Source organism: Protomyctophum bolini (assembly GCF_963924005.1).
Source record: "Protomyctophum bolini genome assembly, chromosome: 21".
Lineage (NCBI taxonomy): Eukaryota > Metazoa > Chordata > Actinopteri > Myctophiformes > Myctophidae > Protomyctophum > Protomyctophum bolini.
The window spans coordinates 3,273,701-3,290,557 of record NC_137882.1 but is presented as its reverse complement, the minus strand read 5'-3'; the positions used below and the strand labels follow the sequence as shown (position 1 = coordinate 3,290,557).

Below are 16,857 nucleotides of genomic sequence, written 5' to 3'. Positions count from 1 at the left end.
TTTGTGCTGTCCTGTGGTTACAATGTAACTTTGTGCTGCTGTGGTTACAATGTAACTTTGTGCTGTCTGTGGTTACAATGTAACTTTGTGCTGTCTGTGGTTACAATGTAACTTCGTGCTGCCTGAGGTTACAATGTAACTTTGTGCTGCCTGAGGTTACAATGTAACTTTGTGCTGCCTGTGGTTACAATGTAACTTTGTGCTGCCTGTTGTTACAATGTAACTTTGTGCTGTCTGTGGTTACAATGTAACTTTGTGCTGCCTGAGGTTACAATGTAACTTTGTGCTGCCTGTGGTTACAATGTAACTTTGTGCTGTCTGTGGTTACAATAGAAGATAATGTAACTTTGTGCTGCCTGTGGTTACAATGTAACTTTGTGCTGCCTGAGGTTACAATGTAACTTTGTGCTGCCTGTGGTTACAATGTAACTTTGTGCTGCCTGAGGTTACAATGTAACTTTGTGCTGAACCGCGGTTACAATTTCACTTTGCCTCTGCGGTGGTGAACTAGAGGCCATTCCAAACGGCCGTTCTCGTGTCCTGCATTGTGTTCCCTGACTTCATACAGCTTGTCTAATTGTCATGTGCGAGGCGCGGGGAGTGCACAGATGCCCCATTAACATTGCGGGGAAAGAAAGGAGCCCTTGTCATCCAGACCATTACAGCATGAATATTTGATTGCGACATAAAATGTCTCTCTTGAAAATTAGTGCAGCCATGCATACAAAGAGGGGACTTTAACAAGAGGCTTAGAGGCGTATAGAGTGGCTCAAACTATTTCCACAACAACACACAATAATGTGCTGGTTGTTGCCCATTAAATATTCACCCCGTGGCTAAATCTCATAATCCACACACTGATCGATACGGAAGCTTTGGAATCTGTGCAGCGAATCGTACAGGTGTTGAGTGCTTGACTAATAGCTCGAATGAAGGTATGAGAGTGCATTGATTTGTGTTCTATAGTTCTATTCCTCTAAGCCCTGAAACATGACTGTCAAGATTATCGTGACAGTCATGGCGCAATTAACTGCAGCCTGTTTTACGCAATGGCTACATTTACAGTCCAAACGTGTTATATTATAAACATTCCGATTTCAAATATAAAGTCCTCGCCACATGTAAGGAAAGGAAAGGAAAGGTACTATGTTTACCCAAGGGAACTGGACTATAAGCTCAAGAACTTGTTTACAGCCAGGCCCTGCTCATAGAACATTTCATAGAGGTTCAATGCCTTGTCCATTAAGGGCACTTCAGCGGTGGTAATTTTAACGCGACGGTCCGGGGATACGAACTATAGCGACCTTCCGATATCAAGACCGCTCCGCAAACCGTTCGGCCAACGCTGACCCTCAAAAGCATTTTTATCCGAGCGCCCCGGCTATACTTTTCTTAAACGGGGTTCGTTTGGGAAACTCACAGTTGCACATCGGGAGCGCACTCGCCTATTAGTCTGTATTGGCAGGGCGGTCAGTGTGCCTATATCGAACACACCGAGTGCCACCCTCCTCCCGACCGATAGGGGCGCATAGTTGAAAGCCAATGGTAAAAAAACCCAGCTCCGATTAAAATGCTTTTTATTAAACAACGCGGGATGCAGCAATGCTAATCTCTGTATACCAGCAGATTTCTAACACCCGTGGCACATGTGGCGAGTACTTTATATTTGAAATCTGAATTTTCATGTATACACATTTATGTTTACAATGTAAATGTAGCGATCGCGTAAAACAGGCGGAAGTTAAGCCATGACGCTCGTGAAGTGCGAGCGTCATGTGAACCATGGCTACTTTATATTCCTCTACGCTGTGATGTGACCAACGCATGAACCATACAAAAGGTTTTATAAATAAAGCTTTTACATGCAGGAGGTGAGTCAGGTGACGCAACCCAGAAAGATCACAGAGGTAACCTGGCAACCGTGACCATTCAGCAGCAGCGCAAAAAGACACTTCAATTATTGACAAGCACATCAGAGTATAAGGATTAGATGGAGATGAAAACAAACAAAAGACAGACACGGCCCTGAATACATCAGAGGACAATTGAACGTACACACATTACTGTCATGATGACATATACAGTATTCATGTGCAGTAAACTGTCCAATCCCCCAGTGTTATTTAAAGGAGTAGTTCACCCCCAGAATGACTTATTTTCTATCAATTCCACACACCATGAATGCCTTGGATTCATCATGGAGATTTCTTTAGTGGTGCAACCACTCCAAGGAAGAGCAATGCCAATTGGGATGGAATTCGAAATATCAGACAGACATAAAACATACTCTCTCCCCATGCCTTCGGCCTGGTGGAGACAACTAAACATACTCTCTCCCCATGCCTTCGGCCTGGTGGAGACAACTAAACATACTCTCTCCCCATGCCTTCGGCCTGGTGGAGACAACTAAACATACTCTCTCCCCATGCCTTCGGCCTGGTGGAGACAACAAAACATACTCTCTCCCCATCCCTTCGGCCTGGTGGAGACAACTAAACATACTCTCTCCCCATGCCTTCGGCCTGGTGGAGACAACTAAACATACTCTCTCCCCATGCCTTCAGCCCGGTGGAGACAACAAAACATACTCTCTCCCCATGCCTTCGGCCTGGTGGAGACAACTAAACATACTCTCTCCCCGTGCCTTCGGCCTGGGGGAGACAACTAAACATACTCTCTCCCCATGCCTTCGGCCTGGTGGAGACAAATATAACTTTTTTTAGGGTTGGAGTTAAATGAACACAGAGGCTTTTACTTTGGGGTTTGAGTTAAATGAACACAGAGAGCTTTTACTTTGGGGTTTGAGTTAAATGAACACAGAGGCTTTTACTTTGGGGTTTGAGTTAAATGAACACAGAGGCTTTTACTTTGCGGTTGAATAAACAATCAATTCTAGCAAAGTGTGGAAGACAGAAATAAGCTCATGATGGACAGTTTTGGTTTAGCTGTTTTCACTGAGATTGGATGAGCAGAGCCTCTAAGTCTAACTCACCAGCGCTCCATCTTGGATGAGCAGAGCCTCTAAAGGCTCATACATACTGAGTATACAGTTTTTGGTGATAGCTTATCACCGCGGTGTAGTTTTTAAAGGGTTGGAAAACTACACCATTACGTCAGTGGCGGTGATGATCAGCTTATCACCGCGGACACAGACCCATCTCTCTGTTTTTACTGTCAGACAAGTCTTTATCACCCCGTCCACTGATTGGTCTAGAAGTTGGGTAAACCACAGGGAGGCGGGGTCAATCCTTAAGGACATCGCTGCGAGTATCACCGTTTTAGGTGATAAGCTATCACCTAAAACGGTGATAACCCTATCACCTAAAACGGTGATAACCCTATCACCAAAAACTGGAGTATGTATGAGCCTTAACTCACCAGCGCTCCATCTCTAAACATGAACACAGAGTCTGTGTGCTATGTGTGTGAGATTTTCTCTGATCACTGGAGACTCTCTGGCTTTGTGAATAATAAAATATAATAAGGGGCCTTAACGCTGAAGCATCTCCTCCACGCCGTCTACGCTGAGAGGCTAAGGACGCCGTTAGTGCTCCTAAGCAGCTGCGGGGGATCGATGTGCTTTTAAATCTAATCTCCTCTCAGCTCAGTATGCTAATAGGGTGTGTGTGTGGGGGGGGGGGGGGGCACTGGGCAGGTACCGTACGTGATATTACAGATAATATCCCTCCTTTTACCCCCCAGCATGTTATAATGCTTCATTCTTTAGAGAGAGGAGACCTGAAACCAAGAGAGAGGAGAGATAAAATGCTAAATGGTGCATTTACTGTATATAATATCGCTTTTATCCAAAGCGCTTTACATATACATTACATGGTATGGCTCATTATCACCGCTTAATAAGAACAAACTCCATAAAACCATCAATGTGTTCAGCCATTGGGTACTCAGGAAGGGGAAAGCTATTACTAGGAGGGACAACACACACCCGTTACACAGCCAATACCACCTTTTACCATCAGGTACATGCTACCTTCCCTGCAGGCTAGAGGGCCTCAAGATCGTTTGTTCCCATAAGTATAGGACTTATGAACAAGCAGGCCCCGTCTCGGTTCCGTGCATAAAGTGTGATGTGACGCCTCCTGGAACTATGACTGGTGGCCTTCTGTTGGCACTGTTTCTTTATGTACTGTGTGATCGGTTTGTTTGCATATGTTTTATGTATATCCTGATGACTGCTGTGCACAAAACACATTTCCGAAAGGACAAATAAAGTATCTATCTATCTATCTATCTATCTATCTATCTATCTATCTATCTATCTATCTATCATACACCCATTCATTCACACAACACCAACCTGCTCATCAGGAGCAATTAAGGGTTTCAGAGTCTTGCTCAAGGACACTCTTGCGGTTCCCATCCGGCCACTCTAGCCCTGAGTCCGCTTACTTTTGAATGAGTACAATGTTCCATGTTAAAGTGATGCGGCAATTAGCCCCACACTGCACCGTAAGCACCACACGTTAAAAATTCAATCTATGTAGCATTATAGCTGGATTACGTTTTGCCACGTCACCCTTCCTTCCTTCCTCACACCTTGAGCAACATTACGGAGGCATCGTCTCAGAGGGAGAACACGCTGATCTGTGCCTCAATCTACCCTGCAGTCCTCAGTCCTGCCTTTCTGCGCATTCTGTCTGACAGCTGCTGCTGCTGTATCTCTGCTGAAAGTGCCAAAATGTACTAGGACTTAACCCATTCTGGACAGGAACCCCCTGTTGGTGTTTTATACTTTAGCTATATTGAAAAATAGCAGATCTACAAGCTCATAGCGCGGCACCGAGTGCCGCGCTATGAACTTGTAGGTCTGCTATTTTTGGAAAAAATCGTGAAAATGTTGCCTCAAATCTTTGAATATATATTATTATTATTATTACAGAGTGAACGTTTTTAACTCAAATCTTTGTTTCTGAGGGGAGGTCCCTGGAACAACATATTTTCAGATTGGGGGGGGGGGGTCGGGCGGCGGGCCAATTTCATATAATTTTTGGGGGTCCTCGACATTAAATATTGAGCACCACTGATATAGAAACATGAGGTTCAGGTCAGGATTTAGGAGACATTTTTTTATTTATTTTCGACGTCAGGCCAGAACGGGTTAATGAGGTTTGAGATGTGCGGAGGAAAAAGAAGCTGGATATCCAACCCTAAAGCATAAAGAAGAGGGAGGTGGTGAAAGTGTGTGTGTGTGTGTGTGTGTGTGTGTGTGTGTGTGTGCGTGTGTGTGTGTGTGTGTGTGTGTGTGTGGGGGGGGGGGGGGGGGTTGGGTGTATTGCATATGGCACTTAAGGGACTCAGCAGAATTGCAGAGGTGAGGTGATTTCTTTACAAACTTTTACAAAGCCATCCTTCTCAGAATACAACATAGGGTTTAGATTGTTTGTCAGGCATCTGATTCTTTCCTTCGTGCACGGGTCGAAAACATAACATGAGCACCGAACATTAACCAGTTGGAGTAAGCAGTTCTTTATGTGAATGAACAGCCTGTGTGTTTGTATAAAATGTATAAAATGTCATTGTCGAAGCAGTAAAAACAGAGCCTTATTTCTCTGCATGTGATTTCCACACAGCACAGCATAGCATGGCACAGGGACATTACATTATTCTCACACATATTCATATATCTTGCTATAAAATAGTGTGTAAAATTAAAGAACCCAAACTGAGTATAGCCCACATTTCCATCTATACAAAAGGCTCAAATCTCATGGGAGGAAAATACCGCAATTACGTGTATGGCAGCAATTTAAAATGTGCATTAATTAGCCTATTATTGTTGGATATACACTAGCTCTCAAGTAATTAATTGCAATCATTCCAGCTGTGTAAAAGTAGCCTAGTATAGGGCAAGACAAGGTTGTTGATAGTCCTTCTGTTAAACCACAGAGGCACCACAGAGGCTCAGACTGAACTCAAGGACACACACTGTCAAACCGGCAACTTAGGTTTGTGTTACTAAATGTTTAATTGTGTTTTTATCCACATTAACCCATTCTGAACGGGAACCCATTTTGGTGTTTTAGCATCATGTTATGCTTTAGCTATTGGAAAATAGCAGATCTACAAGCTCATAGCGCGCCACCGAGTGGCGCGCTAAGAGCTTGTAGGTCTGCTATTTTTGAAAAATCGAAGAACGACTGTGACATTTTTAGAATCTGATCTCAGGTCAGAATGGGTTCATCAGACCAGTGTGTGTGTGTGTGTGTCCAGTGGAAACCTCGTATGAATCTGATCTCAGGTCAGAATGGGTTAAGACCCGAGGCTGATTCTACAAATGTCTTAAATCCTAAGGCGTTTTTCTATGTAAGTGATGCTCAAGGTTTTTCATGTGAAGGTCGGAGTCACACAATATTATGTATTTGGCCGCAGACCCCGATATCAAAATATTGTGTTCCAGGACGATTTTGTTTTGAAAAGCTATAAAGCTTGTATAATTATGTGCTATTTTTTCGAATAGCCAAAGTATAAAATAAAGATGCTTTCCCAGTTAACCCATTCTGACCTGAGATCAGATTCATACGAGGTTTCCACTGGACACACACTGGTCTGATTAACCCATTCTGACCTGAGATCAGATTCTAAAAATGTCAGTCGTTCTTCGATTTTTCAAAAATAGCAGACCTACACAAGCTCGTAGCTTGTAGATCTATGAGCTTGTAGATCTGCTATTTTTCAATAGATAAAGCATAACATGATGCTATAACACCAAAACGGGTTCCCGGTCAGAATGGGTTAATATGCGAGGAGAACAAGCTGTACCCTGTAGTTTGGAACGCGTTTAAGGTCTTCTGGGTAATCAAAGAGGAGGGTGCAGTCTACTCCACACTCTATCTGGAGAAACGTTGGTGTATTTTTTATGATTCTTCAGCCCCTTGAATTAAAAAAAAGCCTTTTCTTTTTCTTTCCAGTGCCTGGACCTATAGATTATTTATGGTTTTGTTTCCCAGCATCTTTTTTTTTCTTCTATTTTTTACTGCCATTTATTGGCCATCTTATGTTTAGTTTCAGATAGGATCGCGAGACAATACATCTGCTGGTACATCATGGGGACTCTAAATTCAATTTATGGGCTAGAACAGAACAGTGGCAACCACTGACAATTTTCAAACCTTCCTTATTTATGGAATGTGTGTGCGTGTGTGTGTGTGTGTGTGTGTGTGTGTGTGTGTGTTTTCCAGAGTTATCCTTGGCATTTTATACTTTTTAATTCAGATAGGATGACGTTTTTCTTTTTTATATATATATATATATATATATTTTATCCCACGATTTTGTAACCCATTTTTCACCCCTGTGTCAATCATCTAATGTGATCCTGGGCTCTACACACCCTCCACCAACCTAGTCCCCATATATGGGGGACAAGGGGAGAGCAACGGACTTGAACGCATGCTTCCTTCATGCCTGAGTGTCCAAGTTGCTCCTTTACACCTGACAGGGGGGAGTTTCCCTGGTTGGACGTATATAGTGCGTGGAAGGAACACGTTATTCCAACCAGTTCCTTTCCCCTCCATCAGGCGCCCCGGCTGGCCAGGGGGAGGCAGTTTAGTGACAAGGATTACTGCATGTTTTTTGTGAGGGTACCTACCCTAGGGGACACGGGGAGAACATGCAAACTCCACACAGAAAGGCCCTTTCGCCAACCCCGCCTTCGGGTATATGGGCACTGATGACGCGGAGGAGGAGGAAACACGCCGCCAGCAGCACCCACAGCGTCCCGAGCGAGAATCGAACCCAGGACCTTCTAGCTGTGAGGCGACAGCACTACCAACTGTGCCACCGTGCCCCCTAGATAGGATAATGTTATGGAGAGAGAGATAGATAGGAAACCAAGAGACAGAGGAGAGACGTGAGACAGACAAGACGGGAGTCCCGTATTAAATATGTACTCAAGTAAAAGAATAAAAGTATCGGCATCAAAAGGAACTTAAGTACTAAAAGTAAAACAATACAGAGTGAACACAAAGCAACAGTTCTCTCCGCAGGTTTCTTATTTAGAAGTGCTGAAGGCCTTTTCTGAAGGCCTTTTGCTGAAGGCCTCGGAAAAGGTCTTTTCCGGGACTTACTGTATGTTATACGCTCGTGGAAGCTGCTCATTGAAGGTAAAAATGCTTTGCAAGGAATCTGGGGGAAAATTGTGCCTTCAATAATTGTTGTGCCACGCGCCTCAGAGAGTTTATATGTCTATGCATCTGACCTGCAGCAATAGAGAGAGCCTTGGACTGTGATTCATAAAACGATGCTCTACGAATGTCCCTTGATGTCTACTGTATATGCCCCCCCGCATATGAATAATGAATTTAGAACACCGTGGAGTAAAGTGTTCATCTCCTATTCAAGGATTTTTCCTTTGTCTCTTGTCGTGGAGAGACTGGACTTTGTTTATTCAATCTCCTTCAGAGAATACTGGAATACTACGGTATGTATTGGGAACTGTAGAAAATGACTTTGCCTTGACTGGCGATGGTGAAGGAAAACATTTGCTTCAAGAAATGAGAAAACATCAACATCGAACTGAAAGTCCCTGAAGTCAAATCAAATCTTTGAGAACAACGTGAATATGTTTACGAGAATGTCTCGTAAACAGAAAACACCCTTGAATATTTCGGCCTGAGGCAATGTTACGGTAGGGAAGGAAATGTGTGCCATATCTTTCCAACGCAATTTTGAAAAGTTTTAAGAAAAGTTGGATTGTGTTTTTGCACATTATAAATGGTGCATTTATATATAGCGCCTTTATCCAAGTACATTAGATTCACTATCACCCATTCACACAAACACATTCACACACCTTTACATAGATTGTGCATTACATTCACCCATTCACACACCTTTACATAGATTGTGCATTACATTCACCCATTCACACACCTTTACAGATTGTGCATTACATTCACCCATTCACACACCTTTACATAGATTGTGCATTACATTCACACATTCACACACCTTTACATAGATTGTGCATTACATTCACCCATTCACACACCTTTACATAGATTGTGCATTACATTCACCCATTCACACACCTTTACATAGATTGTGCATTACATTCACCCATTCACACACACCTTTACATAGATTGTGCATTACATTCACCCATTCACACACCTTTACATAGATTGTGCATTACATTCACCCATTCACACACCTTTACATAGATTGTGCATTACATTCACCCATTCACACACCTTTACATAGATTGTGCATTACATTCACCCATTCACACACACATTCACAAACCGATGGTGGTGGAAACCATGCAAGGCACCGACCAGCACATCAGGAGCAATGAGGGGTTCAGAGTCTTGCTCAAGGACACTTTGACGCTAACTCAGCGGGAGCCAGCAGGGTTTGAACTGGCAACCTTGCGGTTACCAAAAAGCTGGGTATAGAAGGGGCTAGGGCCCCTCAAAAAAACAGTGAGGGGGGTCTTTCCTTTGATTTTGCCTCTGGGGGAACCGTGCATAGAGATTTGTGGCACAAATCTTTGAATATATATATTCTTTCAGAAGACTTTTTTATTTATTTCGACGTCAGACCTAAACGGGTTAAGGATGGTTAAAGCACTTTATTACCAGTAAGTAAGGGTTGGTGTGATGAGTGTAGGAGCGAGAGAGAGAGAGAGAGAGAGAGAGAGAGAGACAGAGAGACTGCATGGGGGAATCATCCATCTCCCAACACAGCCTCCCTGCGGTGGTGAAGGTGGGTGGGAGAGGCTAACCCATCACGATAAGAAGCTACTTGTCAAGGAGCAGGACGCCGCGGAACAAACAGCACCACTGGAGATCCCATCTGACACCAGAAAACAGAGAGGAAAGGAGAGACCCAGACGCCGCACACAGTGCAGGACACAGAGAGAGAGAGAGAGAGAGGGAGAGAGAGAGAGAGAGAGAGAGAGAGAGAGAGAGAGAGAGAGAGAGAGAGAGAGAGAGAGAGAGAGAGGGAGAGAGACACAGAGAGAGAGAGAGAGAGAGAGAGAGAGCCGGTCTTGAGAGACCCCATAACCACTTTAGCCCCGGCTGGCATCGCTATTTTGGGCATGCCGTTAGGTGGAAGGAGGGAAATCTAATTGTTGTGAGTGGTTAACCCATTTTGGCCCATGACGTCCAAATGTAAGAAAATGTCTTTCTAAATGCCGACAGTTTTCTGAAATACCTCATGTTTCTGTATGCTCAATATTTCATGTCAAGGACCCCCAAAAATTATATGTATTTGGCCGCCGACCCCAATCTGAAAATATGTTGTTCCAGGGACTCCCCCCTCAGAAGCAAAGATTTGAGTTAAAAACATAGCTCTGAAAGAATATATATTCAAAGATTTGTGCCGCATTTTCACGATTTTTCTAAAATAGCAGACCCTACAAGCTCGTAGCGCGCCACTCGGTGGCGTGCTATGAGCTTGTAGATCTGCTATTTTTCAATAGCTAAAGCATAAGATAATGCTTAGTTAAAACACCAAGAAGGGGTTCTCCCGTCCGGGATGGGTTAAAGTCTGGCAGTGGAGTGACAGAGGTGGGAGGAACGGAGCATGCACTGTATTCACAATGAGGAACAGGAGGCTAGCAGAGAACACCCTTACACCACCACACACTGTAGCACACTGTATTCACAATGAGGAACAGGAGGCTAGCAGAGAACACCCTTACACCACACACACTGTAACACACTGTATTCACAATGAGGAACAGGAGGCTAGCAGAGAACACCCTTACACCACACACACACTGTAACACACTGTATTCACAATGAGGAACAGGAGGCTAGCAGAGAACACCCTTACACCACCACACTGTAACACACTGTATTCACAATGAGGAACAGGAGGCTAGCAGAGAACACCCTTACACCACCACACACTGTAGCACACTGTATTCACAATGAGGAACAGGAGGCTAGCAGAGAACACCCTTACACCACACACACTGTAACACACTGTATTCACAATGAGGAACAGGAGGCTAGCAGAGAACACCCTTACACCACACACACACTGTAACACACTGTATTCACAATGAGGAACAGGAGGCTAGCAGAGAACACCCTTACACCACACACACTGTAACACACTGTATTCACAATGAGGAACAGGAGGCTAGCAGAGAACACCCTTACACCACACACACACTGTAACACACTGTATTCACAATGAGGAACAGGAGGCTAGCAGAGAACACCCTTACACCACCACACACTGTAACACACTGTATTCACAATGAGGAACAGGAGGCTAGCCGAGAACACCCTTACACCACACACACACTGTAACACACTGTATTCACAATGAGGAACAGGAGGCTAGCAGAGAACACCCTTACAGCACACACACTGTAACACACTGTATTCACAATGAGGAACAGGAGGCTAGCAGAGAACACCCTTACACCACCACACTGTAACACACTGTATTCACAATGAGGAACAGGAGGCTAGCAGAAAACACCCTTACACCACACACACTGTAACACACTGTATTCACAATGAGGAACAGGAGGCTAGCAGAGAACACCCTTACACCACACACACTGTAACACACTGTATTCACAATGAGGAACAGGAGGCTAGCAGAGAACACCCTTACACCACACACACACTGTAACACACTGTATTCACAATGACGAACAGGAGGCTAGCAGAGAACACCCTTACACCACACACACTGTAACACACTGTATTCACAATGACGAACAGGAGGCTAGCAGAGAACACCCTTACACCACACACACTGTAACACACTGTATTCACAATGAGGAACAGGAGGCTAGCAGAGAACACCCTTACACCACACACACTGTAACACACTGTATTCACAATGAGGAACAGGAGGCTAGCAGAGAACACCCTTACACCACACACACTGTAACACACTGTATTCACAATGAGGAACAGGAGGCTAGCAGAGAACACCCTTACACCACACACACTGTAACACACTGTATTCACAATGAGGAACAGGAGGCTAGTAGAGAACACCCTTACACCACACACACTGTAACACACTGTATTCACAATGAGGAACAGGAGGCTAGCAGAGAACACCCTTACACCACACACACTGTAACACACTGTATTCACAATGAGGAACAGGAGGCTAGCAGAGAACACCCTTACACCACACACACTGTAACACACTGTATTCACAATGAGGAACAGGAGGCTAGCAGAGAACACCCTTACACCACACACACTGTAACTGTAGACCAAACTTTTCCATGTCAAGGACCCCCAAAAGTGACCCGCGGACCCCCATTTGTACGTCTCTATATAGCAGTCATTTTCCACCGTTTCCATTTCAAGGACATGCATTGAGCTGTGGACGACGATTTTAACGGCCTTTCTATCTCCGGGACCCTGCAGTTTATATTGTACAATCAAGTGTGTACAAATGGAGTGTACAAATGGAACCAAATGTGTACAAATGGTGTACAATGGAACCAAATGTGTACAAATGGAACCAAATGTGTACAAATGGAGTGTACAATGGAACCAAATGTGTACAAATGGAACCAAATGTGTACAAATGGAGTGTACAATGGAACCAAATGTGTACAAATGGAACCAAGTGTGTACAAATGGAGTGTACAAATGGAACCAAGTGTGTACAAATGGAGTGTACAAATGGAACCAAAATGTGTACAAATGGAGTGTACAAATGGAAACAAATGTGTACAAATGGAACCAAATGTGTACAAATGGAGTGTACAATGGAACCAAATGTGTACAAATGGAACCAAATGTGTACAAATGGAGTGTACAATGGAACCAAATGTGTACAAATGGAACCAAATGTGTACAAATGGAGTGTACAAATGGAACCAAATGTGTACAAATGGAACCAAATGTGTACATATGGAGTGTACAAATGGAACCAAATGTGTACAAATGGAACCAAATGTGTACAAATGGAACCAAATGTGTACAAATGGAACCAAATGTGTACAAATGGAACCACATGTGTACAAATGGAGTGTACAATGGAACCAAATGTGTACAAATGGAACCAAATGTGTACAAATGGAGTGTACAATGGAACCAAATGTGTACAAATGGAACCAAATGTGTACAAATGGAACCAAGTGTGTACAAATGGAACCAAATGTGTATACAAATGGAGTGTACAAATGGAACCAAATGTGTACAAATGGAGTGTACACATGGAACCAAATGGACCCTATAATAACTATATCATTTTGCTGAGAACCCCCCTGGAACTTCCTCAAGGACTCCTGGGGGGGTCACCCGGACCCCACTTTGAGAAACACTGCTAACTACCACAAGATGGTATTTTAGTCAGACTTATATAGCTCGTTACGTAGACAGCACTAGAATTGCATTTTATGTATAGTCATAGCACTTTATAGTACACATGTATAATATATAATATAGTATAGTATAGTATGTATAGTTGACATAGATACTCCACTGTTACGTTCTTAGTTTATACATGATTCATGATAACTACTTTTTATATAATGTGATGTATGCCATGCTTTTGTTCTTGCTTAACCCATTCTGAACGGGAACCCATTTTGGTGTTATAGCATCATGTTATGCTTTAACTATTGAAAAATAGCAGATCTACAAGCTCATAGCGCGCCACCGAGTGGCGCGCTATGAGCTTGTAGGTCTGCTACATTTTTTATAATCTGATCTCGGGTCAGAATGGGTTAATCAGACCAGTGTGTGTCCAGTGGAAACCTCGTATGAATCTGATCTCAGGTCAGAATGGGTTAATGTAAGTCGCTCTGGATCAAGATCGTCTGCTAAATGCCTAAATTGTAAATTGTTCCTACTATACTACACTAGTGCTGCACAATTAATTAAAAAAAAGATTAGGATCCAGATTCTTCATAGCGGTTTTAGGGCTCATAATGGGATTAAGTATGACGTTCGGAGATTAATAAAACATTCAATTCGAGCTGCCGCTAAAACCATATCAATGGATTGATCGCTAGAATATGACCGCGACCTTTAGCAGAACATTGCAGATTAACACTTTTAATCAATCACAAATACCATAACACAGCTCTTCTTCGTCTTTGCTTATTTCGTGCATTTCACTGGCACGGGGCCATACTTATCGAACCCCTATGGTAACCGGCATTCAAAGAGTTTTAAGAGAGGTTTAACCCATTCTGACCTGAGATCAGATTCTAAAAATGTCTGTTTGAAAATAACAGTTTTCTGAAAAAGCTATGTTTCTATGTCAGTCGTTCTTGGATTTTTCAAAAATAGCAGACCTACATACAAGCTCATAGCACGCCACTCGGTGGCGCGCTATGAGCTTGTAGATCTGCTATTTTTCAATAGCTATAAAAGCAAACACCAAAAGGGGTTCCCGCCCCAAAATGGGTTTTAAAGCCTCAGTAGTTGGCTCCAGCAACTATACAGACTAAAAATACACCAAATATTCTCACGGAAAAAAATTTACAATCGTGTGAGAATTATAATCATCTCAATTCTTGTGGAGGAAAATAAAATCGAGATTGACATTTTGAGCAAGAACGGTGCAGTGCTAAAAAACACCAATATAAGCACGTAAAAAACACGAGTCTTGGAGGTTTTGAAGGCCAAGGACCTCTTACAGCTGAGAGAGAGAGAGAGATGAATGCAAGTCAATACATGTCTGTACGGGCGCACGCACACGCACACACGTGCACACTCACGCACACGCGAGGGATCACAGACTGGGGCGATGTTAACCCATTCTGACCTGAGATCAGATTCATACGAGGTTTTCATACTGGTCTGATGAACCCATTCTGACCTGAGATCAGATTCTAAAAATGTCAGTCGCTCTTCGATTTGTTCAAAAATAGCAGACCTACAAGCTCGTGGCGCGCTATGAGCTTGTAGATCTGCTGTTTTTCAATAGCTAAAGCATGACATGATGCCGACACCAAAACGGGTTCCCGTTCAGAATGGGTTAACCGAGCAGCATCTCACACGGATTTGCCGTGATTGACACTCGACAGAGTCGAGTCAAGTGTGTGTTGGAGCGTTACATGAAGAAGATCAAACAGCAGGTCAAAGGTCGAGGGAGAGAGAGAGAGGGGGGGAGAGGGGAGAGAGAGAGAGGGAGAGAGGGGGGGGGGGAGAGAGAGGGGGGGGAGAGAGAGAGGGGGAGAGAGAGAGGGAGAGGGAGAGGGAGAGGGAGAGAGAGAGAGAGAGAGAGAGAGAGAGAGAGAGAGAGAGAGAGACGGCAAGGGTGAGAGGAGAGGGGTTTAGCTTGGGCAAAGATGACGAGTGATAGAGAGAGATTGAATTGAAGGAAGAGAGTATAGAGACTGTTTTTTCTTTATTTTTCTCATACTTATATACTTCTCAGAGGCAAATATTGTACCTTTACTCTACTACAACTACAGTAAATTAGGCCGTGCTCTAGTCTAGATACTACAGCATTGATTATTGTGAAACGTGTCACATTGCGTTGCCTTGTGAGCCTTCAAAAGATATATAATATTGTGAAAAACAGTCACGTATTTTGATGTTGTTTTGTTTGTTATGGTATTGAATTTGTTTTTGGTAGTTCTTGTGAATAGAATTACATTTCTGTTTGCCTTTCTGTCAAGGCTATTCGTAATGAAAAAGTGCACTGAGCAAATATGACAAAATAACTGAAATATACCAAGAAATGACTGGCATTCTTCTTTACGCGCTATTTAATCAAATATTCTACGCTGCCGAGATTGTTTTATTATACCTTTAGAGTTTAGAGCATACGCTGAAGTCGCCTATTTGCCGCTTTCAACCACGAAAATCCGGCGAAAATCCGGTCCGCACCAGCAGCCGTGACAATGCGATACGAAACCACACAGCAGAGCAAGTTGTAGTCCAAACAAACGGCCAAACGGCAAAAGAGTAAAACCAGATGGACCCATAAGAGTCCCATTTGATTCCATTTGTACAGTATCAGAGTTAAAAGTTATAAAAGGGTCCATTTGGTTCCATTTGTACTAGTACACTCTCAGAGTTACAGACCTGTAATTGTCCATTTGGGTCCATATGTTACACTCTCAGAGTTACAGACCTGTAAGGGTCCATGATTTGGTTCCATTCCATGGACAGAGTCTCTGCGTTAGGCCGATACAGTGGAGAAGACTTCAGCACCATGGACAGAGTCTAGGTTAGGCCACTACAGTGGAGAAGACTTCAGCACCATGGACAGAGTCTAGGTTAGGCCACTACAGTGGAGAAGACTTCAGCACCATGGACAGAGTCTAGGTTAGGCCACTACAGTGGAGAAGACTTCAGCACCATGGACAGAGTCTAGGTTAGGCCACTACAGTGGAGAAGACTTCAGCACCATGGACAGAGTCTAGGTTAGGCCACTACAGTGGAGAAGACTTCAGCACCATGGACAGAGTCTAGGTTAGGCCAATACAGTGGAGAAGACTTCAGCACCATGGACAGAGTCTAGGTTAGGCCACTACAGTGGAGAAGACTTCAGCACCATGGACAGAGTCTAGGTTAGGCCACTACAGTGGAGAAGACTTCAGCACCATGGACAGAGTCTAGGTTAGACCAATACAAATACCAAAATGTTTATAAACAAATCCCAAATGTTTGTAAACAAATACCAAAATGTTTGTAAACAAATAACAAAATGTTTATAAACAAATCCCAAATGTTTATAAACAAATACCAAAATGTTTATAAACAAATACCAAATGTTTATAAACAAATAGGTCTCATGGGGGGGGTAGGACCACTACCAGTTGACCTGTAGTAAGTCTCATGGGGGGGGGGGGTAGTACCACTACCAGTTAACTGTAGTACAAATCCCAAATGTTTATAAACAAATCCCAAATGTTTGTAAACAAATACCAAAATGTTT

At 43.3% G+C, this 16,857-nt stretch overlaps 1 protein-coding gene across 1 annotated transcript in view; it reads right to left on the bottom strand.

Moving 5' to 3' along the window:
* dpp6a (dipeptidyl-peptidase 6a) overlaps positions 1 to 16,857 on the bottom strand; it is a gene marked incomplete at its 3' end in the record, with an annotated part of 351,171 nt that overhangs the window by 195,235 nt on the left and 139,079 nt on the right. The gene's annotated exons all lie outside the window — the stretch shown is intronic.